Source organism: Zea mays, chromosome 9 (genome assembly GCF_902167145.1).
Source record: "Zea mays cultivar B73 chromosome 9, Zm-B73-REFERENCE-NAM-5.0, whole genome shotgun sequence".
Lineage (NCBI taxonomy): Eukaryota > Viridiplantae > Streptophyta > Magnoliopsida > Poales > Poaceae > Zea > Zea mays.
Window position 1 is genome coordinate 41,801,090 of NC_050104.1, and position 17,596 is coordinate 41,818,685.

Genomic DNA, 17,596 nt, shown 5'->3' on the forward strand with positions numbered 1-17,596 from the left:
GCACTAGAGGAGTGGTCAGTGTAGGGAGGTCCTTGGGTTGATTTTGTTGCGATGGCGGTCAGGCGAGGGATCCCTGCATTGGAGCTTCCTAGAAACTGTAGCGGGTTTTCTGAAGCTAGTGGAACTTTGTAAAGGCCTCGTAGTGTTATCCTGCCTCGCTTCCTTGGTAGAGTTGAATGGGAAGTCGTGATCCCTTGGTAGATGGGTAACATGACTTGTGGGTAAAGATGCGCAACCTCTGCAGAGTGTAAAACTGGTATATTAGTCGTGCTCACGGTCATGAGCGGCTCGGACACTCACATGATTAACTTATGGAACTAAATTCAATTCTTCATATGCATTGCATCGCAGGTGTTGTTATCGAATTTTGATCTTTTACTTATTTGGGTTGGTATTTACTTATACTTAGTAACTGCTAATAAAATTTTGACCAACTTTAAAAGCAATGCTCAGCTTTAACCATCATCTTTGTTAAGCCTTACACTTCACATGAGGTCCCACCTTTGGTGAGTTCATGCACATTATTCCCCACAACTTGTTGAGAGATGAACATATGTGAGCTCACTCTTGCTGTCTCACACCCCCCACAGGTCAAGAACAGGTACTGCAGTACACACATCAGTTCATGCACGTTATTCCCCATATGATGTAATTATTTATTTATTTTGTACAAAACTCCTATTATATAGTAAAGATGTGACATTCGATTCTGTACCATGTGTCATCATATGTGTGAGACTTGGTCCCAGCACACTTGGTGATTATGCTCGCGTCCGGGTCTTGGTGCCCCTGAAACCCGGGTGTGACAGAAGTGGTATCAGAGTGATGTTGACTGTAGGACGAAACCTAGATAGAACTGGACAACCCTTACTTACTTACCTTTGCTACTCTGATTCTTTCTAAACTTTTCTTAATCTTTTCTCAACTATTGCTGCTTTACTCTGATTACTCTTACCTTTTCACTTCTAAAGACAAAAGTGGATTTCACACTTTGAAATCATGTACCTAAAGTGACCTTTAGGAATAAGAGACCCAATTTTAGGAACCAAAACAAACTATTTTTATAAGTATCTATATGCTTGAATTCTTGTTCTTATGATATTTTTCTGATTTGGATCTTTGATTGAGTGTGATGAGTTGTAGAGTAATGTCCACAATTGCTTTTGCATATACATAAAGCATAAAAAAAATTCATAAGCCAACTAGATCAACTAATAATATCCCCCATTAAAAATATATCTAGCTTCATAAGATCCATCTTATCTTAAAAGATATTCTCTATCCTTAATAAATTCATCTTATCTTGAAAAGATTTTTATCTTATCCTAATAGATCTAATTGACCTCAAAAGATTCTACCTTATCCCTATGGATTATCTTGCCCTAATAAACATATTTATCCCACACTAGTGTAACAACCATGATCTAATCCAAAGTAATTAGATATTATCTAGTCTAACCTAATTATACCGATCTAATCTAGACCCTATCTAATCTAATATGATCTAATCTAGTGTGAGTTACTCAATGCTAGAACAAAGGATAAGACCATACTCCTAAATCATTTAAGCCTAAATTTGTGACTTAGATCAACTAGGCTATACACGACAACTTGACCTACATAACAAGTTACATAACCTATCCCACCAATCTAGTAGCAAACAACCAAACTAGATTCTGACTAATCTCATTCAATTTATAGCTACCTACTAAACTAGCTACACTACCTACGTGTTACCTACAGATCTATCTTAACCTCTTGTCCCAAACCCGAATGGAGACACCAAAGAGCAAGAAGGAAGAGATCAACCTTTTTGAGGAAGAATAGGAGTCAAGCTAGACCCCCAAAGGAAGCTAGATTATGCCATAGTACATTCATTCTATGCCACCTACCCACTAACCATCTGTCCTTATCTACAAGTCAACCTAACTGTATGACCTCCAATCGGATGGCGATTCCAAGGCCAAAGGTTGAAGATGATCGCCCTCATCAAATCAAGGAAGGATAAGATTCAAGCCGGATCTTCAAATGAATCAAGATCCACTATCCATGATGGAGTCTTTCATTACCATAATCCTGGTTATCCCAACCTGTCTATTCATTATCCCACATAATAAGTGGCTAGATATCTATACTCTCTTGATCACCCATTAAGGATTATTATAAAAAGTGGACTCTTAATTTTGAACTCATGGGAAACTAAAAGCTAATTTACATACTAATCTCTCTATATCCCTTTTGTAACTAATCTCGAGAACGAGATTATTTTTAAGGGGGTAGGATTTGTAACACCTCAAAATTGTGTTGGTGGCATTCGTAAAAATTCTTCAAAGAGTTTGAATTTGGAATGCCTTCTAATAAGGTTTTTCTTTTGTGAAAGCTACATTTCCTAGAATAAACATCAACTAAAATGATTTCTATTCAAGTATGGATTATATATTTAAGTTAAAACATCTCTTAAAAAAGATACTACACCACAGAATACATTTTCTTAAACCACTAATTTGTGTGCATGAATGGGTTATGTGGAAGCATTTCTTAAATATGATTAATAGACAAATAAATAGATGAATAAAATATTGATGCATCTCATGCTGGAATTTTCGCTTCTGCATGTCATTTTAAAGTTTGAACTTTGCCTTGAATTTCAGTTTGTAAATGCAAAAGAAAATAGTAAAAAAGAGAAAAAAAATAAAAGAAACCCCCTCCCCGTACTGGGCCAAATGCGCTGGGCGGCCCAACGCAATCCGCGGCCACCGCGCCCTCCATGCGTGTGTCTGTCCCTGACGTGTGGGGCCCCACGCGCAACTTCCTCGCTATGGACCGGGTGGCTCACCGATTTGTGGGACCAGCTTGCTAGTGCTTTCTTCCCAAAATCGCTCGCAACAGCCGCGATTTCATCGCAAATACCGCGGGCGCCAGCTCGGTTTGTTACGAGATCATCGGGTTGTTGTGATCCGATTCAGGGTATAAAAACCAAGGCCGCACCCCCATTGTTCATCTCGTATTGGGTGCATGATCGGAGCAAGGATTGAAGATGCGGCCAGGTAACAGAGAAAGAAAGATGGTGTCATGGTTGTAGAAGATGGGATACCGTGGCCATCTGGTCCTCAGCATCAGTCCTAGGCGCGACGCTGCGTCCCTAGGAAGGTCTTGGTGACCGCGCCCGAGAGGATCTTTGGGTGGTGCACTGCCAATTGCTCACCATGGTCGGTCTTCCACCACTACGCATGGACGGAAGTCATCGTGATGCTGATTAGCGGTAAGAGCCCCCTTGATCAATTCAATCCATTTTCCTCTCCATGTAGGTCTTACCCATGCTACAGTTGGGTTACTAGGTCGCCTCCTCACTGGCGTTGCTCGCCGCGGTGGTGAACGCCGCCATGGGCTGGGTACGGCGTTGCTGGTGGGGAAGAAGTCTGGTGGCCATTGGATCCCTAGCCAATGGTTGGGTACGACCATGATTAGAAGCCTAGATATCGGTTGGTCCGGGTGAGTGTATACCGTTAGATGATAATCCGATGGCCTGTAGACCTTTGATCGTGTGGATCACGAATGCCGATACCCCTTCAGCCAGCCCTTATTGCAAAAGAGTCCCTTGAGAAGTCCTAAACTAACCCGCCATCCCTCTCTGGTTGGTAACAACTACGGTTAGGCCGTGGAAATTTGCAAACTTGACCCTAGACTGCTCTGGAATTGTGGCCGCAGCCCAGAGGTTAAATAAAATAGGTAAATTAATAAAGAAAACGATTTTATTATAAAAATAAATTCAGAAACCTGTTTAATTCATATTTAATTCGTTTTAACTCCAAATTAATTCATTCCAGTTGCATTAGACTCATATTAATATTGTTTATCATCCAGTAACTTTATTTTGTTATGAAATTAGGATTAAAAATTATGCACTTAGTTCCTTTCAATTCAACACTTAAAACTTCGGAAATCCATAACTTCTTCGTTTTAATTCCGATTTGGTCCGTTCAAGTCGTATTAGCTTCATATGAATATTTACTATGCAGTAACAACATCAATTATACCATATCGCATAATTTTATAGTTATATATTTATTTAACATATGTCTACTAGATTAACTCTTCTAATCAAAGCTAACATGTCCATAATTATAATTGGGTTAAAATATGATCTCTAGTCAAGTTATAATTAATACTAAAGTTGAATTAATTATTTCTTTAGATTATCTTTATAAAATCAAAACAAGATCTAGTTTTAATCACTTAATCACGTGGGTCTTCCGTAAACTATACCTCCTTAACCGTAACTTCGAATTTAGTGATTCTCGAGCCTGTGATCTCGTAGCGACGCGTAGAATATTATTATGTAGTTTGTTCTTATTTTTGGTGTAATGTTAATTTTGCCTATACCATGTTTGTCTGTATTGCTATGACTAGCCGCGAGGTTACGAGTCACTTGAAGAGCAAGTTGGTACCTGGAATCTCAAGTCCCAGGCAAGTTGTGCCCTTGATCACTTCTTTTTACCCAATCATGTTCTTATTAATCATAATGATTTGCCTATGTTAATTTTGATGGGACCTAATATGTTACCCTAGTTTGGCTATCTTTATACCTTGTTTACCACTGAATTTTTTGGTAGTACCTGCTATTGTTTTATGTGGTTTTGGGTATGGAGATACACATTATTCATGATCATACTTTTATTATCAGTTTGTTATTTACTATTCATGATAAGATCATTATGTTATTTGGAACATGGAGAATCACCCGGGAAAACAGTGCTACCACAAGGGTGGTGGGACACCCTTGGCTGACTAACTAGGAAAGCTAGTGGATGAGTACCTTACCCGAAAGGGGCAAGGGCACTAGAGGAGTGGTCAGTGTAGGGAGGTCCTTGGGTTGATTTTGCTGCGATGGCGGTCAGGCGAGGGATCCCTGCATTGAAGCTTCCTAGAAATTGTAGCGAGTTTTCTGAAGCTAGTGGAACTTTGTAAAGGCCTCGTAGTGTTATCCTGCCTCGCTTCCTTGGTAGAGGTGTATGGGAAGTCGCAATCCCTTGGCAGATGGGTAACATGACTTGTAGGTAAAGATGTGCAACCTCTGCAGAGTGTAAAACCGGTATATCAGTCGTGCTCACGGTCATGAGCGGCTCGGACACTCACATGATTAACTTATGGAACTAAATTCAATTTGTCATATGCATTGCATCGCAGGTGTTGTTATCGAATTTTGATATATTACTTATTTGGGTTGGTATTTACTTATACTTAGTAACTGCTAATAAAATTTTGACCAACTTTAAAAGCAATGCTCAGCTTTAACCATCCTCTTTGGTAAGTCTTACACTTCACATGAGCTCCCACATTTGGTGAGTTCATGCACATTATTCCCCACAACTTGTTGAGCGATGAACGTATGTGAGCTCAATCTTGCTGTCTCACCCCGCCACAGGTCAAGAACAGGTACCACAGGATGAGGCACGTGGAGGATGTTGTGATGAGTTCGTGAGAGGTCTAGGTCGTCGTCTCCCAGTCAACTTTGGGTTGCTGGATCGTTGTCCCCATATGATGTAATTATTTATTTATTTTGTACAAAACTCCTATTATATAGTAAAGATGTGACATTCAAATTCTATACCATGTGCCATCATATGTGCGAGACTTGGTCCCAGCACACTTGGTGATTATGCTCGCGTCCGGGTCTTGGTGCCCCTGAAACACGGGTGTGACAATAATAGAGTTTTATACAAAATAGATAAATAATTACATCATATGAAGACAACGATCCAACAACCATAGTTGAATGGGAGACGACGGCCTAGACCTCTCACGATCTCATCACATCATCCTCCATGCGCCTCATCCTGTGGTACATGTCTTTGACCTAGGGGATGTGAGTACACCAAGGGTGAGCTCACATACGTTCATCGCTCAGCAAGTTGTGGGGAATAATGTGCATGAACTCACCAAAGGTGGAAGCTCATGTGAAGTGTAAGGCTTACCAAAGGATATGGTTAAAGCTGAGCATTGCTTTTAAAGTTGGTCAAAATTTTATTAGCAGTTACTAAGTATAAGTAGATACTAACCCAATTAAGTAAGAGATCAAAATTGATAATAACACCCACGATGCAATGCATATGACAGATTAAGTTTAGTTCCATAAATTAATCATGCGAGAGTGCTAAGCTGCTCATGACCGCGAGCACGACTGATATACCAATTTTACACTCTGCAGAGGTTGCGCCCTTTACCCACAAGTCGTTTATCCCGTCTAGCCATGGTTAGCTAGACCCTTGGACACTTTAGAAGTGAATGGCTAGGGATCCACTACGAGGCCTTTACAAAGTACCACTAGCTTCAGAAAACCCACTATAGTTTCTATGAAGGGCAATATAGGAATCCCTCGTCCGAAAAGCCATTGCAGCATGATCGACCTGAGAACCTCCGTATACGCAACTCCCCTACTGCCCTTGCCCCTTTCGGGTAAGGTAGTCCTCTACTGGCTTTCCTAATTAGTCAGCCAAGGGCATCCCATTCCACCCTTATGGTAGCACGTGTTTCTCAAGTTAAGCTGCATGTTCCAATTAACACAATGACCTTGTCATGAACAATAATTAAACAACAGTATAACTGGAACATGATCATAATGTAATATTAATCCCAAAACCAGGTAGAGCAATAGCAAATCTACCCAAAAGTTCAGTGATAAACAAGGTGTGGGATAAGCAAATCTAGGGAAACCTATTAGGCCCCATCAGATTAACCTGTGCATGTCACAGTGATTAACAGAAACATTATTAGGTAAAGAAAAGTGATCAAGGGCACAACTTGCCTTAGACTTGGGATTCCCAGGTACCAGGATGATCTTCAGATTCTCGTAACCTCGCTGCTAATCATAGCAATACAAAAAAATATAGTATGGCAAAAATTAATATCACACCAAACATAAGAACAAATTGCATAATAATGTTCTACGCGTTGCTACGAGATCGTGGGTTCGGGAACTACTAAGATCGGAGTTACGGTTAAAGAGTTATGGAAGATCTATGTGATTTAAATATTAAACTACATTATAAATTAATTAGTGTATATCATATGGTAGAATATTCTATAAATAATTAACTCAACTTTAATCTAAGTTATTACTAGGTTAAAGATTATCTTTTAATCAAATTATAACTATAAGACCAGAATACTATATTAATATTAGAAAAGCTAATCCAATAGACAGATTAATCAAATTAGTTACCTAATTATAAAAGTATGTGATAACGTATAATTAATGTTGCTACTGTGTAGTAAATATTTCTATGAGGCTAACACAATTCGAATGGATCAAATCGGAGTTAAGGTGTAATAGTTATGATTTTCTGAAGATTTCAGTGTTAGAAATAAAACATACTAAGTGTATAAATTAACCTATGTTTCATAACAAAATAATATTACTAGATGATATACAACATGATTATGAATTTAATGCAACTGGAATGGATCAAAACGGAGCTAGAATGAATTAATTATTAATTAACCAAGTTCCTGGAATTATTTTTATACTAAAAATCATTTTCTTTATTAATTTTACTCATTTCTTTAACTCTTGGACTGCGGGCATTAATTCCCGAGACTGCAGGGGCTAAATCATAATTTCCAAGGCCCAATTTTAAACATTCTACCATAGCACGTGGACGGCGGGTTTATTCTGCAAAAAGTTGAGGGCTCTTTACGAAAAGTGCCACGACTGAGTGAACTCAGGTGCGCCTGGGCCATCCATCCAGGGATCTAGGTCCCTGATTAAACAGCGAACCAATATGCGCTATCAACCGCAAGATCGGAGATCGACGCCTATAACTTAATGGAACACGATCTGTTTCGAGCCGTAGGATACCGATCCAACGGTCTCAGCAATCCCATAGCCGAAATGGTGCGTGGTTCAAATCCAAGCCCTCAATCATCCGATCGACGCTTCACGTGCGTCCTCCCCTCCACCCAGCCGACCAAGGAGGCGCCTCCCCCGAACCGCGGCGGAGGTTCACCGGCGTCCATCGACCCGGCTCCTAGGTGCCCTAATCAGACATCGAAGAGGTGCTATCTACAGTTGAGGCTCGGGCGAAGGTCTGAGGTGGGCTTACCAGTTTATCGAGGAGGGGTAATGGCCGGCGGCGGTCCTAGCGGTAGCCCCAAATACGACGAGCAATTCCGGTCTACAGATGGGCAAATAAAGAGGCCAGGGTCATGATACACGACCCCATGATGAGGACGAACGTGTGGGAGGGTAGCTCACCTGCGGCAGAAGTCTAGGCTATACTGACCACGGTGGTCGGCGGAATCGGGTGACTCTCCCTTCACAAGGTGGCAAAATTCTCCACACCCAACTGAGCCGAGCTTTGGTGCCCAAAGCAGCAACACAGGCATGACTCGACGATCCGAAATCCTGATTCGCGTGGGAGCTCCTTGGCGCAGGCGACGCAGTCCGAGTTCCCCCACTGCCCGCCTCTTTCTCACTCCCGATGGCGGACGAACCCTGTTGACTAGGTGGATAGATAGGTCCAATGGATTGCGGCGCGCTGGGGCTTCATACTCCGGACGAGGCTACCAGAACCGGAGGGATCGCGGCCGAGAGTTATGCCGGCGCCGTTGGTTGCCCCGTACGGGCTTGTTCGGCTAGGAGTGGATTGAAGAGGATTGGAGGGGATTAAATCCCTTGCTAGTCAAAATTGAATAGGAGGGGATTTAATCCACCTCAATCCCCTCTGATCCGAGTGCAACCGAACACAGCCTAATGCGGAGAGGTCTATTGGGGAGAATGACCCCTGACCACGCGGCCCCACAGGTCAGCGACCACATGCGCGCGTGTTATGTGCGGCTGACAGGGGCGGATGAGTCTGCTTGTGCCGGGAGGCTGAGCAAAGGGGCCCGACTACCAGTGGAGATGAGGTGCGCGTGTGACACAAGGAGGCCGACCAGCGGGCCCACCAGTCATTCTCACAGAGGCTGCTATGTGTGTGTATGGTTTGAGCTGACGAGCGGGGACCCACACGTATGACACATGGCGCGCACGGGCTAAACACTAACGTGGTTAGGCTGGGCCGGTCGTTCGGCCTAGGCAGCTGAGGCAGGGAGGCTGCCCAGTGGCCCCCACCTACCATTCAGCGCACGGGAGTGTCCACACTCGCGCAGGTGCAGAAGACTTAGCTTGGCCGAAATGGGGTAGCAGGCCCAGCTAGGTCGAGTTTTCCTTTTTTTCATTTTCTTTTGTATTTCATAATTCAAGTATTCAAACTAAATTTAATCCCTTTTTATTTTAAGTTTCAAATCTTCAAATTTAAATCTGCTTTGAAATCAAGCATAAGTTAAATGCACAAATCAAAATCCAACATGAATGCATTATATTTATTTATTGATCATCCCATTTAATCAAAATGCTTTCAAATATGACATTCACACACAAAGATATATCTTATGTAGAAAATATATCATTTTGGTCATGAAGCTTTAAATTTAAGGTTAATTCATTTGTTTTAAGGAGCGTTATTTTCTAATGTAAATCTTTATTAGGAGATGCCTTTTAGAAAGAGTTCTAAACATATGATCCTTAGAGTATGTTTATTAATTAAATAATCAAGGAATTTTTCTATTCTATCTTATGTTTTTAACTCAAATTATTTGGAGAAACCTTTATAAACCCTGGAATAGAATTTTGGGTGTTACATCTAGAACTCACATTTGCTAAGCTTGGCATACAACTGACAATCACGTAACCTCTGCAATACTTTCCTCAAATGCTCTTCATGTTCCTCCTCATTCTGGGAATATATGAGGATATCATCAATGAACACCACTATGAACTTGTCGAGGTAGTCCATGAACACACTATTCATCTAGTACATGAAAAAAGCTGGCGCATTCATCAATCCGAATGACATGATTGTGTACTCATAAAGCCCATACTTGGTGATGAATGATGTCTTTGGTATGTCTGAAGGCTAGATCCTGAGCTGATGATAACCTGACCTTAGATCTATCTTCGAGAACACACTGACTCCTCTCAGTTGATCAAACAGATCTTCAATTCTGGACAGGGGGTACTTGTTCTTGATAGTGACTTCATTCAAAGCTTGGTAATCTATGCACATCCTCTTCATACCATCTTTCTTCTCCACAAACAACATTGGGCGACCCAAGGTGAGGTGTTGGGTCTGATGTAACCCTTCTCCAACAACTTGTCTATTTGCTTCTTGAGTTCCACCAATTCTGGTCGAACACTCTATAGGCTCTCTTAGAAATAGGGGCAGTGCCAGGGATAAACTCTATGGCAAATTCAACTTTTCTCTCAGGTGGCATGCCTGGTAAATCCTCGGAAAACACATCTGGAAATTCTGATGTTACTTTGATGGCTTCTATTGGATTGACTTCCTCACTATGGGCAGTGATCTGGTGACAACTTCCTTTCCTTGGTCCAGACAAAACCAACTCCACCAACACTTCCTCCCCTGACAAGGACACTAACTTCACAGTCCTCTTATCACAGCTAAGGCTTGCTTGATATTTGGTTAGCCAATTCATCCCTAGGATGACATATATGTCTACATCCTAGGTACCCATTACTATCAGATCAACGGGAAACTCTATCCCCCTTATTTGAACTCTTGCACTAGGGTAAAATTTATTTGTTTGGGTCCTCCCACCAATTAAACTAACCCTCATAGGTGGGTACATGGGTGCTACTGGTAAGTTGTGTGTTTCTACCCATGATGTAGTCATAAAAGAATGCGTTGCTCCAATGTCAACTAACACATTTGCAGAATCTCTTCGACAGAGAACGTACCTAGTGCCACTCCTGGGGTCTTCTAAACTGTGTCGGGCTCTAGGTGGTTCACCTTTCAAAACTGGGTATGAGGTTGTCCATGGTTGTTGGCTCCTTGCTGAGGTGTATTCTGTCTTGCAGGGGCATTAGGAGCTGACTGCTGTTGAGCTGCTTTCTTTGGGCAATGAGTTGCCTATTGACTTTGTTCCCCACAGTGGAAACATCTGCGGCCTTCTCCTTGCGCTGGAGCTGCTTGGTTGCTTTGATTGGTTGTTGAGGCAGGAAGGCGAGGTGTCTGGTTGTTCTGTCGCTGATACTGGTTTCGTCCCTGTTGGTTATTCTGGCGGTACTGCTGCTACTGAGGGAACTGCCTCTGGAACTGTTGTTGATGCTGACGTTGATTCTGGTGCTGGTGCCCTTAAGGGTGACTCTACTTGAACTGCTAGGGTGGATTGCCTAAGAAACGGGGATGACTGCTGCTTCCAGCTTGCGGTCCACCGATCTTGCGCTTCTGGTCTTCCATCTCTCGGTGCTTCCTCTCAGTCATTATAGCTCTATCGATCAGATGCTGAAAGGTAGGGAAGATATGGTTCATCAGCTGGTAGTGAAGGAGGTCAACCAAACCTCTCAAGACCTGTATTGCATCTTGGCATCAATATTGACATCCTCAGGTGCATATCGAGATAGCTGCAGAAATTTGTCCCTATAATCACTGACGGATAGGGGACCCTGCTTCAATGCCAGGAATTCTTCCTTCCTCACTATCATCAAACCTTCAGGCACATGGTACCGATGGAAGTTGTCTCTGAACTCCTCCCAGGTGATAGCTTCAGCGTCGGCATGGGTGGCGAGGTAAGACTCCCACCAGGATTGTGTTGCTCCCCTTAGCAGACAGGGACCATATAGAACCTTCTCACGGTCATTGCACTGAGCGGTATGCAGCTCCTGCTCCACTGTGCGCAACCAGTCTTCGGCGTCCATGGGGTCTGCAGAATGGGCAAACACAGGGGGATGACCCCTTATGAACTCCGCATGCTTGTCTCTAGGCATCTGCGGCATCTGCACTTGCAGTTGAGGTTGAGGTGGAGGTTGTTGTTGCTGCACCTGTTGCATAGCTGCTAGAGTTTGGCCAATCGCTTGGACTGCCTGGGTTTGCATCAGAAACATTTGCTCGATTGTCATTGGGGGTGGTGGTGGCAACTATTACTGAGGTGACTCATCCTGTGGTGCTTGCTGCTCTTGCTGGGCACACCTTCCACCTCGGCGCCTATTGTCATACATCCGTAGAAAGCATACACACATCATATCTGACCCTGCAGTCTTTCAGCATAAGAAAAGATATATAGACGTCTTCATAACGCAGAACAAAGGAGCATCTTCACTGACTCTCAACACAGCCAAACATAGCTTCTTAGATAAAGAGGAAAGTGGAAATAAAAGGTTGCCCAACTAAATGACTAACTTTATTAATAACTACACCAAGTTGTAGGGGATACCCCCACCTTGGTGACAATCATCACAAAGAGACAACTTCATCACGAGTTCATCACGACAAACATAGAAACACATGATCATCATTAATCATCATCATAAAGTATCCAAAGTTACTCTAATCAAAGAGGATCCCAAGGCTGCTCTTAACCGTGAGCACGATTGATATACCAGTTTCTAACACTCTGCAGAGGTTGCACACTTTACCCACGAGTCGTGATCCCTTCCCAACTTGGGTTTGCAAGACCCGATCTTCACTACCGAGGTGAATGGCCAGGGATACGCTACACAACCTTTACAAAGATTCTCCTGGTGTGCAGTTGCTCATTAGGTTTCGCCAGTCGTACAAACACAATACTTCTCTCTAAGGTGGGTGACTAACAAAACCAAATCGAATGAACCTCGACACCCACCCTTAGTAGAGCAAGCACTATGCCCTAGCCCCCATTAACGGCCCTCCGGTAAAGCCAACTACACCCCCCAATTTCATCTAATTAATCAGATAAGGGCGTCCCATTCCACCCTCATGGTTATACAGTTATCTCGGGTGGTCTCTCAATGAACAGATCCTTACAGAGAGGTAGTCAGGAAACAGCCTGAGTCCCCTAAAGTATCACAAGTTCATCATCATAATCAAGATAACATCATCGTACCATAAATATTCTCATCATGTTCGTTGATTAAAGTAAAGCAATAGCATGAAGCTAACCATAATAACCAAAGAAGGTAATAAAGGATAAGGTAAATACAAAGCTAGTCAATCCTTATGTTTCAATTAAGTAGTGCGGGACAATGAATTAATAAGTAACTAGGACATAATGGGTCAGAGGACACTTGCCTTCACCAGGTTATTGCTCGTTGTCTACGCAAAGCAATCATTCATTCAACACATTTGGAAAATGACAAATAAACAGTACACCAAACATACACAATCAATTTAACACAAGTTCAAAAGAAGAGTATAAACGCAAGAGTGAAATCTATGTTCTAAGGTGGACAATTACACTTAGGGTTTTGTGGTTCTCTAAGTACTGCCTACCTCGAGGATCACATAACTTAACTTTATTTATCTTAATGAATTATTAAAATTATACCAGGGATGGGTTCATACATTACATGAGATTACTTTCACAAAGTTGACCTCTAACTATTCATTAGGGTTTTCCTTTTATTTTCCTATTAATAAATACACCCTCACTTTAAATCAACCTATAGCCTAGACATAAAATTAATACATACAGACATTGAGATATTATAATTTAAACAGGTAGAGAATAATATTATGAACATTTTACAACTTGAACCACCTAATTTGGAGTTTATATGCAAAAGATATGAAATAAACAAGTTTTGGAATTCAAAATACAAAGTTAGGCCTATTTCTGTGATAAAATAAAAGGTCAGGGGCTTCTCTGCAAAATCCTAGGGGTCTGCGCAAAACATAGGGACAACAGGTTGATATCTAGAAAGTCGAGGGGGTTTTTAACAAGTTTTCCAAGCGAACGGGTATCGGATGATCTCGACCGCCCGATCGTAGATCAACGGCTGAGATTAGACTTGAGCGCGAATGCGCGTGCGGACGCGCAGACGAGCGCTGGCAGGTGGGCCAGGAAGGTTAGTGACTAGGAAGGGAAGACAGACTGACCAGTTGGGCCTAGCGCTAGGGGGCGCAGGCCAGGGCACGCTCGCGCGAAATGATATCCAGAGATCTAGACCGCCGAATCGGAGATGGAAGGATGAGATCTAGCGTGTAGAGGTTAAGGGCTTGGTGGCTGGTGCCGCTCCTCTCCGTGGCGGCGAGGTCGCTGGAGACAGAGCATACGACCACGGGGGGGGGGGGGGGTCTGGGATCGCCGGGGTTGGCTGGAACTGGTGACGAGGGTCCAGTGAACTCACCGACAGGACTTCGACCGTGAGAACTGGACCAGAGACGTGAGTACGGTGGAGGGGGCGCTCCAGGCGGGTCGAGGTAACTCCAGCGAGGAATCTCGGCCGTGGGGAGGGGCAATCGGGTGTGCTAAGGCTCAGACTAGCTCCAGCGAGGTAAGGGGAACACTCTGGACCAAAGTAAGGGCTTGAGGCGAGGCTGAATCGACCGATCATCGCGCGGGCGTGGCGAACCAGCATGGCCAAACTCCGGCGAGGGCAAATCAGCTAAGGAAGGACAAAATTAAGGGAAACCGAGCACGAGAGCGAGTTTCTCACCTCAGGACGGTGCTCGAGAGGGCTTGGCACGGCTTCTGGCGGGCTGGACGGCCGACGTGGTGGGCGCGGATCACCGGCGAGCTCTGGCGGCGACGGCAGAGCGCGAGAGAGGGCGAGCGTGGGCGAAATGAGGCAGGGGAGGGAGAGCGGGTGTGGGCGGGGCTCAAAAAGGAGATGGGGCGCATGGGTAGGCGACATGGCCGGTCTTCTCGGCGTGCGCACGGACGTGGGTCAGCGACAGTTGCAAGGAAGACGGAGCTGACAAGGCTGGCCCATGGCGCAGAGAGAGAGTGTGGGGTTAACGGTTCGCGGCGCTGACGGGCGGGGCCCACAGAACAGAGAGAGAGAGAGAGAGAGCGAGGCACGTGTGAAGGGAGTTGGCACCGATAGGTCGGTCCCACTGGGCAGAGGGAGGGAGGGAGAGCGCTCGGACACGGGCTGTCGCTGACAGGGCGGGTCCCACCTGTCAGGGGGAGCGGACGCGCGCGCGGCCGACTGGGCTGAGCTGAGCTATTTGGGTTGAATTAGGTTTTTCCATTTTTCTGAATTTCAAAATGCCTTTTCTTTTTTATTTTCTCTATGGAATTCAATTCAAATTCAACCACAATTCAAATTCAAATAATTCAAACATGTGCATCAATCAAAAAGAATAATCTAGGCTCAGCATGATGCAAACATTCACATATACCCTAGGTTTTGATATTCTCAAGAAAATAATACATCTCCCACATAATTAACCCAAAATCCTATTAAAGAGAATAGAAAAGAAACACTATAGAAGTGAGAAAAGGAGTAACACATGAATTTGCTAGGTATTTAGAGAAGACATTTTACACCCCGAAATTCAGGGTGTTACACTTATATTGAGGGGGAGAAGTTTTTTGTTGCATAAAGAGCTTAAAGCTTGTCCTTGTAGTGAGGACATGCTCCCTTTGTTCTCAAAGTAGGGGTCCCTTGAGTGTCTTTATATCTCTTAGGGAATACATTATTTATGTTGATAATTCTAATATCATGAGTTTTTGTCAATGCTCTTATTGGTAGTATGTAACATTATCTTAGTTTAATGATTATTGGTTAAATATGATGATAATTGATATCTATGTGTTGAAGTGTTATCTATTGGGTGCATATTGCTTATCTTAATGATAGATATTCATGTGGTGAATTATATTGTTCATATGGTGTAGTCATGGCAAAGCTTTGACGTTAATATTGTGATATTTTGCAAAGCTTTGATTGTGTGCATTTGTGTGTCATGAGCATCATAGTTTGATATATGACACTTTGTAGCCCATGGATGCTAAGATGTAGAATTGCTTCGCACTTTAGCTTAAGTATGTGCAATTTGGCATTTGAGGCCAAAGTTTAGAATTTTATGAAAGCACATATTTAGGGGGAGCATTCTATATCTTAGGATTCAAAAGTGTGCTTTAAAGTTCTATCTTTTGTAAGCTTTAATTATGTTGTCATCAATCACCAAAATGAGGAGATTGAAATCTCCCTTGTGGGTTTTGGTGTTTTTGATGACAACACAATTAAAGATCTAACATTGGTTTTAGGTGTTGAGCAGGTACTTAATGAAAAGTTGGTAAAAACTCAACACATAGAGAAAGATTTGATGGTCCAAAAAGGCTAAGTGACTATGGATTGTGGACATCACAAGCCAAGTTGAAGGATGGTCAATGCTTATGTGGAACTCAATGTACTTGACTTGGAGTCAGCTGATTGAACTAAGGACAAAGGCAAGAAGAACTTCGAGGTACCCAGTGCACGTGAGAAGGTCAAGGAGACCGAGGTACCCAAAGCCAGGATTGAAGAAGATGGCTGGCAGAAGTCAAGGTTGGTCAAGGTAAGAAGAGTCATGGTTGGTCGAGGATCACAACTTAAGGACATTACTTGGAATCATTGAGATAATTCTTAGGATTTATGATTCAAGTCATAAGGCTCAAGATCATAGCTCAAGAAGTTGGACATGGTCACAAGAAAGAGGAGAAGTGTCAAAGTCAGAACCTAAAAGGGACCCAAAAGAGCTAAGTTCACTTTGACTTTAGTTTGGGCCATTCTTGTGTTTGGAAATGTTCTATGTGACCATTACAGGGTGTTGGAGCTCATGGATAGCTTTAGAGATCAAGTCAAGTCGACTTGAGGCTTTGGAGTTCAACCTTGAGCTCAAACAGGCCAAAAGGAGCCAAACGATGAAAAAGGTCAAGTATGCAAGGTTTGAGTGTTTAACTAGGTTGCATACACCTTTTACTATGCATACGACACTTTGGTTTGATCTCTAACCTTGTTTGTAGAGAAAATGTCATTCGGGGCTCTGTTTGAGAAGAAACAAAAAAATCTAGGGAGAGATTGAGAAAGAGGTAACTTTCTAGAACTTAGTAAATCGGATTATAGTCTAATCCTATGTGTCTAAGTCACAGAAAAGTCCCCCAAAGAGTTGAAGTCAAATGAAAAATAAATGGAGAAATGGAGAAGAAAGGACTCGGTGTAGCCAGTCTAGGCACATCGGACCGTCCATAGTACCGATCCGGTAGGGCACCAGACCATGTCTACATGGACTTTCATCAGGCCTTGGGGCCTAGTGCATTGGACTGGGTCCGTGTGCATCGGACCACCAGTACGAATTTACATGTCGGTCTCGGGAATTTTATTATAAAATTCAATGGACCATCTATAGGAGTGGTCCGGTGGCACACCAGACCACCCAGTATCGTCTAGTATCCATAGCCATTGCTGGTCCAATGGCTAGCTGATGTGGCACCCGATCCGGAGGTGCACCGAACCGGTTCGATGCTTGTTAGCGAAGGAAGGATCCAATTAGACCCTGAACTGGGGGCTCATGGACCCGGTCCGGTGGCTCTGACTAGAGTAGATTTTCATCAAGTTATTGGAGGAAGGAGCAACAGCTATTGGGCCTTTTAGGACTCTAAAAGGACCCCTAGGCATCCTCCTTTAGAAATCAAGTGAACACCAAGCACACCCAAGTAGCATACATTGTGTAGAATCATTATGTACTCTCTCTCTCTCTCTCTCTTGTGTATTTGTCTCTAGATCTAGTGTTGGCGCAGTTATAAGCCAAAAAAGAGAGGAGAGGTGCTAGTGGAAGATAGTGTGAGAAAG